Below are 17,829 nucleotides of genomic sequence, written 5' to 3'. Positions count from 1 at the left end.
CAAGGTTATTTTTGATAAAAACATACTGTACATATATTTCTACTCTTATGTAAGGTTTTTGTGCCCAACAAGTCACTTAACGATGCAAAATAAATCTCTAGCCCTGCTGTCAAAATGAAGAGGTCCAGGCTCTTTACGGGACATTTGCTTTCTGACCCCAGTAAAACAGCCTACTGCAGGTTCCCAGGCTTACTGGGTCCTGTGGGGAGGAATTAGCACCAGCTTGGACCCCCGCTGGCATGTGTGCCTCTACAGGAGGACTTAGTTCCATGACCCTGGCACTAGCACGGGCTACCTCCCCTGGGTAAGGGCCACAGATCTTTGGCACAAGGCTTCACATGGCACCTGCAGAGGGGAGGCTGCCATTCAGTCCCTAGCACCTTAGTTTCCAGGGAGAACAAGCTTTCTCTTTGGAAAGGAGACCCTCCCCCACTCCGGGAACCCCATTGGGGATCCTCCCAGGACCTGGCTCCAGCCTCAGCTCCATCCACAGTGAGCTCCTAGCTGTATAGCACAAGCTTCCCACACCCCACCTCAGTACTCACAGCAAGCTAGCAGCTTTTCTCTGAATGGGATTCCAGAAGCCCCGCTTGGAACAGAAGTGGATGAAGGGAATCACAGTTGTGCCAAACTGGCACATTCTCAAAGACCCCTAAAGAGAGACTGGGGAGGAAATGATCAATGGCTGACTTGACTGGTGGGCTGGGAGGAAAGCTAGTAAACCACCAGAGGCCCCATGAGGAATCCATTCTAGGGAACTTTTCAGGTCAGGATTGGTGGGCCATCTGGAAGCCTCAACTTAGTTCCTTGGGAAGGCCACATCCTTCACCATGGGAGGCTCCTCTTGAGCCCTCACACTAAGCCCAAGGATTGGGGAGCACCAGGCCTGGCTAGGTGGCACTGAGAAATGTTAGCTTTTTCACATAGGCAGTGGGCAGAAGTGGAAGAGGAAGGCCCTTGAAGACAGTCCTGCTTGTAAAAGCTGGGAAGACCTTGGCATTGGCTGCTATAGGGGGAGGGAACACCCCGGACTGTTTAAGGAAGCCCTCCTCCCCCGAGTCCTCCTGCACCGTGCTGGTGGACTCCAGTCAGCACAGGGACTTCAGGGGCAAGCATTCCCCTCTCGGGCATGCTCTGGCCCCAGTCTCTACCTGCTGTAGCAGGGAGCTGTGAGCAGAGGTGGGCAGGATTACACAGCCCAAGAGGAGGGATGAGCCATCAGCTGGGTTTATTCCTGAGCAGCGACTAAGGGAGCCAAAGCCTTTGTTTGGTTTTAATACAGCTAAGACGGCTCTCCCGTTAGTGAGCTCCCCTGTGGAGTGGGGTGCGGAGGAGGCTCAGTGCACTGAGGGAAGAGTAATGCGCCCTGGGCTCGGGAGTTGACGCTAGAAGTTTGAGCGTCAGCGCGCCGGCACCAATAGCGGAGGCTCCTTGCCCAGGCAACAGGCCTTGACACCGTCCACATAGTTAAATACAAATGGAGATTGTATGTAAAGGTTAAAGGCAAAGTGGTCCATATTGAGAAAATACTGGAGAAATTAGGCTTCTCCGAGTTTGGCATACTGAAATTGACAAGAAAGATGTTTTTACACACAGCGCCCTGCTCCCAATTCTCTAAGCCGATTAAGCCCAAAGCGCAAGTTATTCAGAGTTCTGTCCCTAGATTTAGAAATTAACAGGACCGCATGGGACTTCACAACACAGCGAATCTGGCGGCAGGTTCCCACACGGATCCCGGGAGAGCGCAGCATGCTGTCTCCCGCCCCTCACCCTCTGCTCCTCCCCTTCAGGAGACAGCATTTCCCCTGCTCACCATGTTGTGGTTTTCCAGATTGCCAAAGCTCTCAGTTCATCATCTCCCTGCAACAGCAAATTCACCGCAGTACAGAAGCCACTGGCGCCAGGTCCTCTGCAAAGTCCGTTCTGAATGGGACGTCCTGAAAAACCAGGCACTACTCCTGACTGGCAGGTCACCCAAAGGGCCTGATTGGCTAGTGAGGTCTGAGTGACAAGAACACCTCCCACAGAGCTGTAGTGTGCTTTAAAGACACAGCACAGAGGTTTCTGGTCATTTCTTCCACCCCAGTCAAACATCTTTTCTAGACTAACCAAGGTATGCATTTCAATATTACTTTCCCTGGCTCCAAAAGTAGACACTGCCATCTTCTTGAACTCCACAGGAACTTTCCCTTTTTCCTCCAGGACACACTGTGGCTAGCTAGCTTGTACAGTGCACTGTGCTAGGTGGGTGCAGGGATTTCCTGTCCCACAGGAGAAAGAATGCCCAGAATATTAACAACTAAAAAGAGTTTTAAGGTCATAAAAGTAGATGTTTATGCTGTGGCTTCATGCTGAGGTCAGATGAACTGAAGGTACTTTTTACATGGTTTTCACAGATATTTCACACAACAGAAAAGTGAAAAGCAGGAACCAGATCTCAAACAAGATGATAGGTCTTTTCCCCATCAGAAGGCTGGATGATGGTTTTATTACTGAAATTTGAAGCAAACTCCAGGAAAATGAATAATAATAAAAAGGGTAGTGTTCATGGAAATGTGAATATGTAGAGAATGTCTTCATGAGCACTATTGTCTGCCAGCACATCTTCCTCCATGGTCAGGTGAATAAAATATTCAACTGCAGCATTCAAGATTCTCCACATGAACAGGAGAGGTAGAATGAATCTCACCATGTACGTAAAAAGTGGGCTTATTAGAATGTCTCACAAGCTGTGTTTCAGGTTGTCTAAAAATAGCTACTTATTAATGACAATTAAAGAATTCAGTAGATTGCTTCTCAGCCTTTTCCCAAAGATGAAGTGAAGAACACAGTGGTTTTTCAGCCCACGAGGCTTGATGCCTCAGCTGGTTTTAAGTATTCACCAAAATTTCAAAGAAGTAGTCTCTAGTACTAGTAAAGGAATGAGTTTGGTCGCCAGAGCAAGGTGATAAAAAAGAGACTTTTCTACTTCAATATACTTTCTATGTAACTGCTGCTACCAGAAGGTGAGAAGGTTAAAGCTAGATCATAGTCTTGTTCGATTCAGATTTTCTTGTTTTGGTGATTTCAAGACAGGATTTTTCTGTGCAGGTGTGGAAATCATTCGGTAGGCCAGACAGGTCTCAAACTCAGAAAATCCCAGTGCCTCTGGCTCTTGAGTCACAGTGTTAACGGTGTGCATGGCCACCAAGCAGCTAAAGGTGTATCCTATTATCTCAGACTATGCAGATTAATGGAGGATTTTCCCATTTAAAAACATTTAAGTAAAATCCCTCTCGGGTATAATTAATTCTTTGTCTACTAGTTAATTCCAGAGGAAGTCCGTTTGACTACCAATAATAGCCATTTCAACAGCCAAGACAGAAGAAATGAGAAAAAAATTCTTGCCTGTAGAAGACATCAACAACTACGAGATTCTTCACTTGATCTTTGGGAAAAGGCTGAGAAGCAATCTACTGGATTCTTCAATTTTTATTGGTAGGCAGCTATTTTTCCCTTATCCCCCTTCCTGTGACCATAGGGCAGTTGCTAAGGCCTGGGCCTGTAGATGTTGTAGCTTTGTCTGTCGGGAAGACTCAGCTGATTCTTCTCAGGCATTAAAAACTTTAAAGGCCATTTTCACTAATTCCCATATAGGAGTTTGGGGACCATCCTCAACTTTTTTCCCCTAATATCTGGTTCTGACTGAGGAAGCAGAATTATTAGTAGAAAAGGAAAGCAGCTACTTTTCTTTTTTTTTAAATATTTATTTATTTATTTATTATGTATACAATATTCTGTGTGTCTGCCTGCAGGCCAGAAGAGGGCATCAAATCTCATTTCAGATGGTTGTGAGCGACCATGTGGTTGCTGGGAATTGAACTCAGGACCTTTGGAAGAGCAGGCAATGCTCTTAACCACTGAGCCATCTCTCCAGCCCAAGCAGCTACTTTTCTACCTGATAGATTTGGAAGAGAAAAGGGAACAGGGGAGGGACTAGCCCAGTGTGCATAAGGGATCCAGGAGTGCAGAGAGGTGGGGGGGGAGGGGAAGGTTGAAATTGACCTTGAACCTCTGAATTGGGAAAGGGAGGGGGAAAGAATGTTGCTCCATGGGAGGGGTTGGGAAGTGTGGGTTTCAGGGAGTTGGAGAGGGGCCAGTGCCTCTGGCACTGTGGTGCTGAGAGACACTGGCTACTAAGTGGGGGAGGGGGGGCAAGAGTGCAGAGGCCAAAAATCATGGACATATATATGTAAGCTCTGTTTATTTGTATCAGACAAGCTCAATTTAAAAAGATCTTTGTAAGAGGCTCATAGGGGCAACAACAGACCTGGCTTTGAACTCTAAGTGTCCATTTTAGTCTATGCCCAACCATGAGGCCTAAGTCCATTTTAGCATGTCCTCAACTGTATATTGGATGCCTGGTGTCCCAGGACAGACAGATCTCCAACTCAGCCAAGCCTGATCCCACGGGATTGACTGCCACCTGACTTGACTTCCCGGTGTGAGTTCATGACTTCAGCGGGAATCCGAAAACGACAAAAATAAGTATGAATGGGTCCCCTAGAACTCTATAGCATCGATAAGAAAAGGGACTCATCAAGACGCCGCTGTGGCCCAGAAGCCATTTGTCAGCGTGGTGTAGAGAGCTCAAACTATAGAGTAGGGGCCTTCCAACACATGGCCTGCGAAGTGGAAAGGGCCTGGCCTAGCTTGGCGGGAACCTCCAAAATGTTAGGAATATTCATTTTTTAAAAAATGTATTTATTTACTTTATTATGTACACAATTGTCTGTGTGTATGCCTGCAGGCCAGAAGAGGGCACCAGACCTCATTACAGGTGGTTGTGAGCCTCCAAGTGATTGCCAGGAATTGAACTCAGGACCTTTGGAAGAGCAGGCAATGCTCTTAACCACTGAGCCATCTCTCCAGCCCCTAGGAATATTTCTTACTACTAGCTCCCTGCCGACGCAAAATTCCCAATCAAGCCAAATCAAAACAAGCCAAATTAATATCCAGGTTTAATGGGCGATCTGTGCTCTCAGGGGGCCCTGAGCGGGAACCAGGAAGCCGCAGAAATGCTACCCCCAGGAGGAAGAGAGGGAGACCACGTGTTCCTCTTTTGGGGAATCACTTAAAGACTCTGCAGAGTGGTCCTGACCCATCCCTGGGGGTGGGGTCAGGACCTGGCCAGCTGGGAATTAGTGTCCAGACCAGGCCTGGGGGCTGGGATAGATGCGAGGAACTGGGGTCTACGCTCCCAACTTGACAGTTGTGTTTTGAGAGTGTGTTTCTTTCACTGGCACATTTTAATGTTTGGGCTGTTTTCAGGGAGATGATGTTTCTTTAACTAGTTCGAGATTCAGAGAAAAAATGCTTTCCTTTGGCTCTGCTTTCAGGTCCAAGGTGTATTTCTTTGACTAGCCATTTCTCTTACCCAAAAGGCTTCAAAAAAAGGTTTTGGCCATTAGTTTGCTGGTTCAAACAAAATAAAGAGATATCATAGTGCTTGAACAGATTTTTACACTATCCATTTTTATCTACACAATAACTGCTATTGGCTAACTGACTATGTGTGTGGGCTTAAGATCTTTAAAAAATAAGTTATAAAAAGCCCTCCGTTTCTTCCACAGGTCCAAATGATTAGGGTAATATGCATAAGCTTTCTCAGATTGATTACACACAAAAGTCTTACTCCTGTATGAAGTACAAAGAACTCTGATTGCTCTTCGAGCAGATGAGGGAGGGGGAATTGATCGGGGGAGGGGGAGGGAAATGGGAAGCGGTTGTGGGGACGAGGCAGAAATCCTTAATAAATAAATAAATTTAAAAAATAAAAATAAAAAAAAATAAAAAAAAAACATTAAAACACTAAATTCACTTAGAGTTTCACTATAGTATGAGTTTTCTCATATTTTTGAAGAATACACACACTGAGTTCATAGTTTTCTGCAAGATGGTTTATTTTATGCATTTGGAGATGGTTGTGACAAAGGATTTACCACAGACTCCATTCACAGTTATCTCCCCTGTCTGTGTTCTTTTATGCATTTGAAGATAAGATGTGAATAGGCTTTCTCACACTACTATACATTCATAACGTTTTCCTCTACTGTGTGTTCTTTTATTACCTTGAAGAGTACAGTGGTCTCCAAAGGCCTAATCACACTGACTACATTCATAGGGGTTCTATCTAGTCTGTGATGTTTTGTATTTTTGAAGATGGCTGTTTTGTGCAACGGCCTTACCAAAAATATTACAATCATAGGATTTCTCTCTAGAATGTGTTCTTCTATGCAATTGAGGATTACTGTGATGTGCATGGCCTTACAACACTGATTACATTCATAGAGTTTCTTTCTCTCCAGTAGTTTTCTTTTATGCAATTGAAGACTATTTTGATACGCAAAGGCCTTACCACATTCATTACATTCATAGGGTTTCTCTCCAGTATGTGTTCTTTTATGCAAATGAAGATGAGTATGTCGTGCAAAGGCTTTACCACACTGATACATTTATGAGGTTTTTCTCCAGTATGTATTCTTTTATGCTTTTGAAGACTACTGTTGTCAGCAAAGACCTTACCTCACTGATTACATTCATAGGGTTTCTCTCCACTATGTATTCTTTTATGCTTTTGAAGATTACTCTGATCTGCAAAGGCCTTACCACACTGATTACATTCATAGGGTTTCTCTCCAGTATGTGTTCTTTTATGCTTGTGAAGAGTACCATTTTCAGCAAAGGCCTTACCACACTGATTACATTCATAGGGTTTCTCTCCTGCATGTGTTTTCTTCTGCTTTTGAAGATCAGTTTGACATGCATAGGCCTTACCACACTGATTGCATTCATAGGGTTTCTCTCCAGTATCTGTTCTCTTATGCTTTTGAAAATCAGTTTGACATGCATAGGCCTTACCACCCTGATTGCATTCATAGTCTTTCTCTCCCGTATGTATTCTTTTATGACTTTGATGAGTCTCATAAAGAACAAAGTCTTTATCACCTTGACGATATTCATAGGGTTTTTTTCCAGTGTGTTTTCTAAGCACTTGAATATGACTGTGATAAGCAAAGGCTTTACTGCATTGCTTACTTTTAGAGGGTTTTGCTCCATTATATGGGTTTCATTCCTTAGCAGGTCAGTGTCATAAGACAAGACTTTAACACCGTGAGTATACACTGAAAGTTTCTTCTCTCCATTTTGATTTTCTTCAATCCTACAAGGATAATTGGCACATTTAAAAGCTTTGCTACATTCAATACACTGCTGAACCTTGGTATTTGTATGAATTAATTTTATAACTTGTTCCAATTCTAAAATGGAATTAGTTATTAAGGTTTTATAACTCTGTATAAAATCATGCTTTCTTTTTAATTAGGGTTCAGTTTGCATCTAGGAAAATAAGTATTATGATAAATTCCTTTGTTTCATGGTTTACCTTTTGACATTTACAAAAACATTTTATATGTTATTATTCATATTTTAGAAGACAACTGATTAAACTGAGAGCTTTAAAAACTTTACTGCATTCATAAATTTTACTATACTTGAATCATATTATATTTGCTAAGTGAACTAGGACATTCAGAAGTATTTGCACAGACCTATAATTCATGGGGAATTTTTGTAATGTTTATATATTAATAATGATGGTAGAAAACCTTCATTATTGCATACTTGAATGAAATTCAACAAGTATACTCTACATGGGAACTACTGCTTATCTTCTTTTTGTTCTTAAGGAGAGGTATGTTAAATCTTTCCATATCCCTATGCTCATAAGCTTATATCAAGGGTACTGTATGATACACCTAGTAAAGGAAGAATAATTCACATACATGAAATGGAGGTATATGGATTTGTGAGGATTTAATAACCATCTATGCACTTAGCTGTGCTTATTTGCACTGCTGCTTTTGTTTAAAAGTTCTAGGAGAAAGTGCGATCTCATCAGAGGCACATTGTTATCAACTTGCACATGAAAATTACCTTGCATGTCTTCTAGAACATTGCCAATGTTCTTCAGTGTAATGGTCTTCCCCAATGTATCCTAAAATACAGGACCAGAATATATGTTATATCATTGAACAATATGCACGATTTAGCTTATTATCTTAAGTGCACCTAAGAACTATGACTGCTGTATTCACCTCATTCTTTTTCTAAATGAAATTGCAGAACAAAATCCTTAACCAAGGAAAAGTTGCTTCCATATTTTATTTTATTTTTTATTTTTTGGTTTTTTGAGACAGGGTTTCTCTGTGGTTTTGGAGCCTGTCCTGGAACTAGCTCTTGTAGACCAGGCTGGTCTCAAACTCACAGAGATCCACCTGCCTCTGCCTCCCGAGTGCTGGGATTAAAGGCGTGCACCACCACTGCCCGGATGCTTCCATATTTTAAAACATGAAGGAAATTCATTTTTACCTATAGAAATGAGGTTCTTGTAGGTTTCCAGCATTACATCTTTATAGAGATTCTTCTGGGAAGGATTGAGCAAATTCCACTCTTCCCGGGTGAAGTTGATATGCACATCATCATAGGTCACTGTCTCCTAAAATATACCATAAATGTTCAAAATGGAAAGCATGACAGTGACAATGTTAGAAACATACTTCTTTTACAGTATAGTCATATGATTCTCGTGTTCCCCACTCTTATTCCATGACTTAGACAGTCACTTTAGAGGAAAATTGAAAAGCAGAGTGAACTCTGTCATTTCTGTACCCTTTGTATGGGATACCACCCCATAAGAGCAACATCTATTGAGAGGAAGAGGTATTGAAAAAGATCAACAGAAAAAAAAAAAAAAGATCAACTGTATATAGTATGCATGAGAAAATTGCATAAAGAGTTACAGACCACACAAAAAAAGTAATATGGACACACTGGGTGTATTGGTGTATTGTGCCTTTAACCACAACACTCAGAAAACAGAGGTGGGTATATTTCTCTCTGAGTTGAATGCCAGTCAAGTCTAAGCAATCAGGTCCAGGACAGGTAGAAGTACACATTAAATTGTCTCCATTGCAAAAAACAGTGAAACAAAAAAACAAATGGGATAGAAATAACTTAAAGGTTGTTACTGAAGTTCTTACAAGTAATTTTGCATTTACTCCAGTTCTGTATTCATCTTCCAGACATCTGAAGTGACATAATTTAAACTGTCATACCAATAACCAAAGCAGTTAAAATGGACAGATGAAAACACTAGAAATATAAATGTTGGTCACAAATAATCAACAGAGAGCTGGAGAAAAGGCAGAGGAATTCAGAGATCTTGCTGGTCATGAATGGAGGTGGGCACATTTTCCAGTACTTACATGGGGATCACAACTTTCCTTTGTTCCATGAACAGGAATTCTGAGATCTTTTGATCACTTCGGTGACTAGATACCCATGTAATGAATATCCATGCAGACATATAAAATAGTCATATTTGATTTAAGAAAAATCAAATCAAGCATAACCATCCAGAAGAAATTCATGCACCTCCAATAACTGACTCAGAATTCTAAGGCAGTGTTAATGCCATAAATACATGGTATCCTGGGAATCAGAGTGAAACCCTCTTTCAAATTTTAAAATCCAAGATATGCATGAGGCACTGCACAGCAGCATATAGTTGACATATAAAAAAACCTATATTACAAGGCTATCACCCAATAATATAAAAATGTATAGAGCCAGAAATGATGCCCCTCTCTACTTTCAGGAATATGGAGCCACACAGTAAGGGCTACTTCAACAAGCAAAGAAAAAAATTAAAATAGCAGGTTGCCAAACTCCTTAATAGCAACTGTTTCTGCTATATCTTATTTTAACCTATAGAATATAGGTAATATATAGAATATAGAAATCAAGCCTATAATCATGGCAAAAATATTTTAGTATAAGACGGAAATTGTCTAATTAATGACAAGCACAAAACAGTAGATACAAATATCAGGAAATTAGTTGAGTTTATTGAGACTCATCACATACAAAGAGGAATTTCATCTAGACAGGCTTCTCTTACTAAAGATCCACAGGAAATTGAAAGGAAGCCACAAAGGAAAGAAACTTTTTCAAATACATGATCTTTTCTGGGAGGTTGTTCATTCAATCAAGTACATTCTGACCCCGGCCACTATTGGCTCAAGGTCAACAATGGAAAAATTGCAGTTAGTCATTTCAAGGATAGACATTTAATGATCCTCATCTGCAATGGTCCCTACACTGTCCAAATGTGTAATGTCTCCTCTGGCACTCAAGACAATCTGTTGACAGCAACATCTTATAAAACCTGAAAACACATTACCTCTTTCTAACATCAGTGGCACAAAATACCATTAACATCCCAAAAGAGAAAAATAAAGACACAGTAAGGGAAGTTTGAACCAAGACTGAAGCAGAGCAGGATAAACATCAAATCCTGTAGCTCTCTTGTCAGATGTATGGCTTCAGTTTCAAATGACTTAAATGGCCCTATCCTTGCAACTTCTCATGCATTTCTCTCTTTGGTAACTTCCACTCACTATAAGCAGCTAGGTCTCCATGGAAGTTGTGTCATAACTTAGGTATCTTAACATCTTTGGGCTCAAAATGTAACCCAGTATGTTGTGAAATAACATTTTTAAGTGTGTTTTATTTATTTAAGCTGTGGAAAATTGTTTTAATGATGCAAGGAATTGCTGCATTGGTTTAGCTCTGTGAAGTTTTGATGCTTTGCCTATTTAAAATACCTGGTTGGTGTAAAAAAAAAGATTGAATGACCAATCACATGGCAAGAAAGGACAAGCAGGGCTGCCAGGAAAAGAGAATACATGGGAAGGGAAATCTGGGAGGAAAACAGAAAGAAGAGGCAACAGGAGGAGAAAAAAACAGGAACCTTTAATCCAACTACACAGCAAGCCATGGAGTAAGAAACAAAGAGAGGAATACAGAATAAAGATAAAGGCCAGGGGGAAATTGTAGAGAGAACAATTAAGTTAAATCAACATGCCTTGAAACAAATCAAAGTCAAGCATTTATAAGAAAAAAAAATAAGCCTCCATGTGTGAAATTTAATTGAGAACTGGGTGGCAGGCCCTAAAGGAACAAGAGAGGAAAAGATACCACACCACACCCAGCTTCGATCCTCACAGCTTCGTGCAATGAACTCTCACTGTCTCCTCATTGGGCTTCTGACTCTGCCAAACACAGATGCCTGCAACAATGGTAAACTGTAACCATAAACTAAAAATCCATGATCTTAAATTGTGATTCTCTCATGTTCCCAAGACCAATACATTACTGGTGATGCTGAGAAATTAGATCTCTTAATTGCAAAGAACACTAACGAGCTTGGACCACAAGTGCAGACAGTTTTGAATGAAGTAGCTTCCTGAGACTATGAGTCACATTGCTACCCTAAAGTGAAGGTTTAAGTGCATGGAGTCTTACCCTTAGGGCACCTTGATAAGCTTCCACTGCAGAGTAATGGCTTTTCTTTAATGATAATTAACTCTTGGAAAATTCCTGCCTGCTTTAACACAAAATGCCCTTTGAAACTATCTTTTTATTTTCTTTTATTTCTGCCCTACTTGGATTTTTTTACTGTGCACCTAAATGAGTCATGAATGATAACCATTGAACAGCTTCAATATTCCATTTAAGACATTAACCCATTACTTTTGAATTTGGCATTACTAAAGTTCTAGTGCATGGGCAGAAGAAGAAAAATTGTGGAGCCAAAATATCACACAAAAGTCTGGATGGTCATGACACACGCCTTTAATCCCAGCACTGGGGAGGCAGAAGCAGGTGAATCCCTCTGAATTTGAGGCCAGCCTGGTCTACAAGAACTAGTTCCAGAACAATAGGACTGTTTCACTGGGAAACCCTGTCTTGAAAAACCAAAAAGAAAAAAAATCAGACAAAAGTCCTCAGGATTGGTTTTTTTTTTATCAAGTTTATTTTCAACTGAAATCCTATGATCTCAATACCCACTCTCTGCCATTACATTTTAATTTTCCTGGTCCTATAAGAACAGTTAATTATGTTCATGTTTCTTTTTTGTGTCACATAAAAATCTTGATATCTTCCACATTGTGGCAAAAGTCATCATTCCTATATTCTACTGACAAACAAAATCAACTTTTGTGTTGTAATTGTTTGTGCTGCCTGCTTTTATGCTACTGTGATTAAATACTCCAACTGAAAGCATCTCAGGCAGTAAATGGGATTATTTCATTGATTGTGTCAAATCACACTCAATCATTTTGGAAATGTAGGAGAAACTGCACGCTAACAATTGAAGGCAAAACACATTTGCAAAGACTGTTTACAGCCTTTCTCTTTTGCCTAGTCTCTACCTCATGCTCAGAATGCTCCATATCCCAGCACAGGTCCACCTTCTTAGGGGCTTCCTACATCAATCATCAATCAACACCATCTCTCACGGACACAGCAGTTTCTGGCTATTATGAACAGAGTCGAGCAAATGTCCTTGTGCTGGGATGGAAGAGCGAGTTTTGGGAATATGCGCAAGAGGGGGATACCTGAGTCATGGGGTAGATTGACTCTCAATATTCTGAGGATTTTTGCATATTGATTTTCACAGTGGCTGGATTTTTACAATTTTGCACCGCAAGAGCAATGAGTCCCCTTGCTCCACATCCTTGAAGCCTTAGCTGTCACTTGTGTTGTTGAACTTATCCTTTCTGTCAGGTTTATGATGAAATCTCCTGATGGCTAATGATACTGAACATATTTTAAATGTGTCTCATCTATTTTAGATTCCTCTACTGAAAATTCCATTTAGAGGTGTACCACACCGTATCTGAATTATTTGGTTGCTGTGTTGTTGCATGACTATTTTTTACCCTGAGTGAGGCAACCCAGAAGCACATAAATCAAAATGGTTTACTCAGTTATAAGTGGATATGAGCAGGTAAGTAAAGTACAACCATAGTAATCACAGTCAATCACAGTACAAGCCATAGATGCAGAAAGGCTAAGTAACAAGAACTGCTCTGGGGGACATGCATGGATTTCTCTGGGAAGACAGAATAGAATAGATTTTGTGGGTGCACTGGAGGCAGGTGGGGATGGGAACAAGAAAGATCAAGTAAGCAAGGGACAGAGATGACGTATAGGAGGGAGAGATGATAGGAATAATGGAGCTTTTTGCAGGAGGTATGGAAAGAGTACACTGCAAACTTCCAGAACTACAAGAAAGACACTATTGAAGATTCCTAGTAGTGAGGAATACAGAGGCTGAACCAGCCTTATTCTGTAATACATACGGCTCCCATTGGTGGGATTGGGACACAAAGTCAGTCACTAAACTGAGAACTATACTTGTTCTGCTAGCAAGATTCACTGGGGAAAAAGTGGCTTAGAGTTTGTGAAGTGAACAACCAATGACTGATCTTTTAGTCCAAGCTGTGAGAGGAAGCCAATGTCTGATACTGCCAGGATGGCCAGGAACCAGAGCTTGATGGCTTCCAGAATTAGGGTAGAACCAAATACAACTAAACAAGAAAAAAAATAAAATGATTCATATCTAAAATCATAGATAGATTCCCAGGAAAAATGCCACCAGAGAGAATTCTTCCAGCAGCTGATGGTTACACATGCACAGATCCCTACCCAAACATTACCTTGAGTTCTTGGAATCCTGTGGAAGGAAGGGGTAAAAAATGTAGGATCTGGGGGGTTTGTGGATCCCAGGAAAACCAAAGCTACAGAATCAACAAAACAAGTCTCATAGGGTCTCAGACAAAATGAAGTGAGAATCATGGAACATGAACAGCTCTGTGCATGCCCTGTGCATGCATGCTTTGGTTGTTAGCTTGGGGTGTTTGTGTGATTACTAACTGTAGAACTCTTGGTATCTCTTACTCTTGCCAATTTTTGTGACCTTTCATTCCTATTCACTTGCTTTGTCCAGTTTTAATAAGGGATTTTTACCTAATTTTCTTGAACATTTTTTTTAAAGATTTATTTATTTATTATGTATACAACATTCTGCCTCGATGTATGCCCGCACACCAGAGGAGGGTGCCAGATCTCAGTACAGATGGTTGTGAGCCACCATATGGTTGCTGGGAATTGAACTCAGGACCTCTGGAAGAGCAGCCAGTGCTCCTAACCTCTGAGCCATCTCTCCAGCCCTTTCTTGAACATTTTTATGAAGGGTTTCTTTGATATCCCTTGGAGGCCTTCTATTTTATGACAGATGAAAAAGGAGCAATGGACCTGGGGGAATGAGTACTGTGGAAAACTGGAAGTGGTGGAGGAACTGGACGCAGCAGTCAATATGTATTGTATGAGAAAAGAATAAATAAAAGAGAAAATAAAAAAATTAAATGCATTTAGTCTGAGTTTTTTAGCTTCATAATCTGTAATAACCCAAAAAGCACAAATGTCTATAAACTCTTCTGGAATTCCAGCCAACCTCTTGTCTGACACAATTTGAAATTTCAAGTAACAAATTAAGGATTTCCAACATGCAATGGCATAGGATAAACTCCCATTCAGGAAAAGGAATATAGTTGTGCTTCAGCCCCAAACTCAAGCAGAAAATCCTTGCTCATGTGCACATCATCCCAGCCAGAAGAACAGGTAGGCAGTCCACCAATCTATGAAACTAACACACTCACTAAATTCCCAGATACAATCCCCAACAAGCTAGGGCTTGTTTGTCTGGAGGAGATTATATATAGTGGAATCATAATTCCATGAGTATGTGAACTTAGAGATAATATTAATAAAGCTCAAAATATGCCTGTCTAGGGCTGTAGAGCTGGCTCAGTAGTTTGGAGCACTGACTGCTCTTCCAGAGGGCCTGGGTTCAATTCCCAGCATTCATGTGGCAGCTCACAACTGTCTGAAGTTCCAGTTGCAGGGGATCTGACACCTTCACACCAATGCACATAAAATAAAGTTAAATAAACCATAAAAAAACTTTAAATGCCTATTAAGTTTGACATGCAAGCAGGAGAAGGTGATTGTAAAGACTTAGATCATCAGTTGAAATTTGACATGGCAGTATATGCTCAACTTAATATTACAGCAAAAAAAGGCCTGGTACAAATTACCTTGCACTGGAAAGAAAACAAAAAAATTGTCTAAGATGAAACAGAAACCTGATGAATTGTTTCAAGATTTTGTTTCTCAATTGATGACAACTGTAGGGAGACAATTAAGAGATTCAGAGACTGAACATTACTTGAAAACAGTATATATGCTGTCCGAGAAATAAACTCGGAGCTGTTTGGTACTGGCCTTCAGTCCTATGGCCTTCAGTGGTTTAACCTATGTTTGTGTCTTCATTTCTCTTGATCTAAATTTTCCTCAATCTCAGTGTCCTTTCCCAGGGAACCCTAACTGAATTCTGCTGGACAGACCATATGGAGTATTCTACCAAGCTTGAACAAAATTGACTACAGGTTCTGTATGATGTTGCCCTGAGATAAGGAATTTTGTTGCATATGCCTTCTATAAATAAAGAGATTAGCTAGATACATTCTACACTGTAAGGTACATTGCTTGGCTTTCAATGCAGAGCAAGGGTCTTCCATTTAATGGTGTAAAATCCTTGAAAATCTCTCTTTTTCACCACTGGACTGTCATCTGAAATTACCTAATGCTTTTCTTTCTTTTCATTCCTTTCTATGTGTTTCTTTTTGACTGTAGACCTAATGCAGTCAGCAGTAATAACTATCCAACAGAAATAATATTTTTCTAAGATATCAGTCTATTACTCTTTAATTGTGCCTTAATAACCTTCTTGGCATATAAAAATGTTAAGAAAGATTTGGGGCCAAAGAATCACAAAAATAATCTCTAGGAAAATTTTTATAAAGTCTTCTAAGCACCTGTAGTTACTTACCAGAACAATATCACCTAATAAACCCACAAGGAAAGAGGACAGACTTGGGCTGGAGGGACCAGAGCTAGATGATGCTAAGAAGCTTATTGACAGCAATCTGAATTTTTATATATTTATCAAGAACTGAAGTTAATGGCAATTTCTGGGCTCAAGACATTTGTGGTTCCCCAGATGCCATGAAGATTGTAAGCTATACAGGGAATACAAGTTCATTGTCTCAGACCAGTTGCCCTATAAAGCTTCTGAGCTTCCTTGACTACTAAGGGATTATAAAGAGAAACACAAATTAGCCTGAATGCCTCTGTGAGTGAGTCCATCAATCTGTCAGGAACTGGAAGTCACGCTGTGCCCCAGTAGCCATTGACTTAACCTGAAATCCCTGAGACACAGATCTCTCAGGACTGATAGTCCAGATCAACTCCTTTTTGCCCATTAAAATCCTATGACCCTGCCCTCCACTGCCTGCCAGCACTGTCAACGTTCCAGGCTTCCAGGTCCTACAAGAACAGTCAGTTACGCTCTGTGTAGAGCTTTCCTTGACTTTTGGATTTTTGCCACCTAAAGTCTCGATATCTTCAAAATTCTTCCTAAGTCCATATTTCCAAGTCCATTGCAGCAACAAAATCCCTGTTGAGGCACCATTTTTTGTTGCTACTTTCATCTCTGTTGCTATAATTAAATTATCTAACCAAAAGAACTGTGGAAATGAACGGGTTTATTGGGTTGTTATGCCTAAGTCAGAGTACACCACTGTGGGAGTTTAGTATCAAAACTCAAGTTAATCACTGAAGGCAAAACATGCAGAACCATTGTTGCCTAATTTTCTCTTTTGCCTTGTCACTGTCTTGTGCTCAGCTAGCTCTCTTCATCAGACCAGGCCCACTTGCTTAGAGACATTGCCAACTCAGTGGAAGATCTTCCAACATCAATTGTCAATCGACACAGTGTATATCAGACACAGATCAGACATTCTGATCTGAGCACATGCCTAATTGATGTGCCCTCAGGGGAACCTTGGCTTTGTCATGTTGACAGCTGAGGCTGATAAGCACACAGACACAATATATGAGAAGGTTTTAGAGAACCAAAGACAATGTATTAGTCTAGTCAATGAGCTAAACAGCAAAGACTCAAACATGAAGACAGCAGCAACTAGAAAGCACAGACATGCCAGGAAATGGAAAGGGGTTAGCATCTAAGATCAATAAGAGAAAACTAAAACTGTTTATCCCAGAAACTATTATAAATGAACAATTAAGGATCAAATAGCATAAGCAATATTCTGAATACAAATTGGTGAAGGTCTATAATTTTCAAGAAAATGAATGATGTAATAAGTTTACGGTTCAAAAAAATAAAAAAATATAGATGACACCATTATAAAATACAATACAAGCACAGATCTACAAATATATATGTTATGTCCATTAAACATGAACTACAAGATATTCATCAAAATCAACCTCCAAGAAATCACTGGCATCCTATAGACTCCAGTTCTCTCCTTTAGCAATGATAGAAAATGGCTTGGGTGAGAAGGGCTGTTCTAAAAAAGTCAGAAGCTTCACTTGAAGTCTTCTGATGGTTTTACTTTGTAGAAAATAGTTTTGCTTATTAAAACATTTCATTCTCTTATGATAAAAAAATAATGTGTCTCAGGATAACTTAGATAACATTTTGTTACCTACAATTGGTGAATGAATGTAAGTCTGCATCCCAGTGAGGAAATAAAAACTTTTTAATAGAAATTTCAAGAGAACAGATTTTTGAAGAATCAGGGTACATGTAAAGCAAATTCCTTTGCCCTGACTTTAAGACACAAGCACCTTTGCAAACAAGGTTATTGCTATTTCTTGTGTATGTTTGTGTATGGGAGACAATGTCTTGCATATGTATACAGGTGACACACAGAAAAGGAGGTTGTCAGATCTGCTGGATTGGGAATAGTAGAGATTTATTAACCTCCCATCTTGAGTGTAACTATCTGA

General features: G+C 40.3%; 1 pseudogene; it reads right to left on the bottom strand.

Annotated features, from left to right (window-relative positions):
* Positions 1–6,410: 6,410 nt before the first annotated feature.
* Positions 6,411–17,829, bottom strand: part of LOC121434582 — a 46,478-nt pseudogene continuing 35,059 nt past the window's right edge.

The sequence above is a fragment of the Microtus oregoni genome, unplaced genomic scaffold (assembly GCF_018167655.1).
Source record: "Microtus oregoni isolate MIOR12 unplaced genomic scaffold, Mior012 000044F_000, whole genome shotgun sequence".
Taxonomy (NCBI): Eukaryota; Metazoa; Chordata; class Mammalia; order Rodentia; family Cricetidae; genus Microtus; species Microtus oregoni.
The sequence above is the reverse complement of the archived record's forward strand: the minus strand, read 5'-3'. Positions and strand labels throughout refer to the sequence as shown.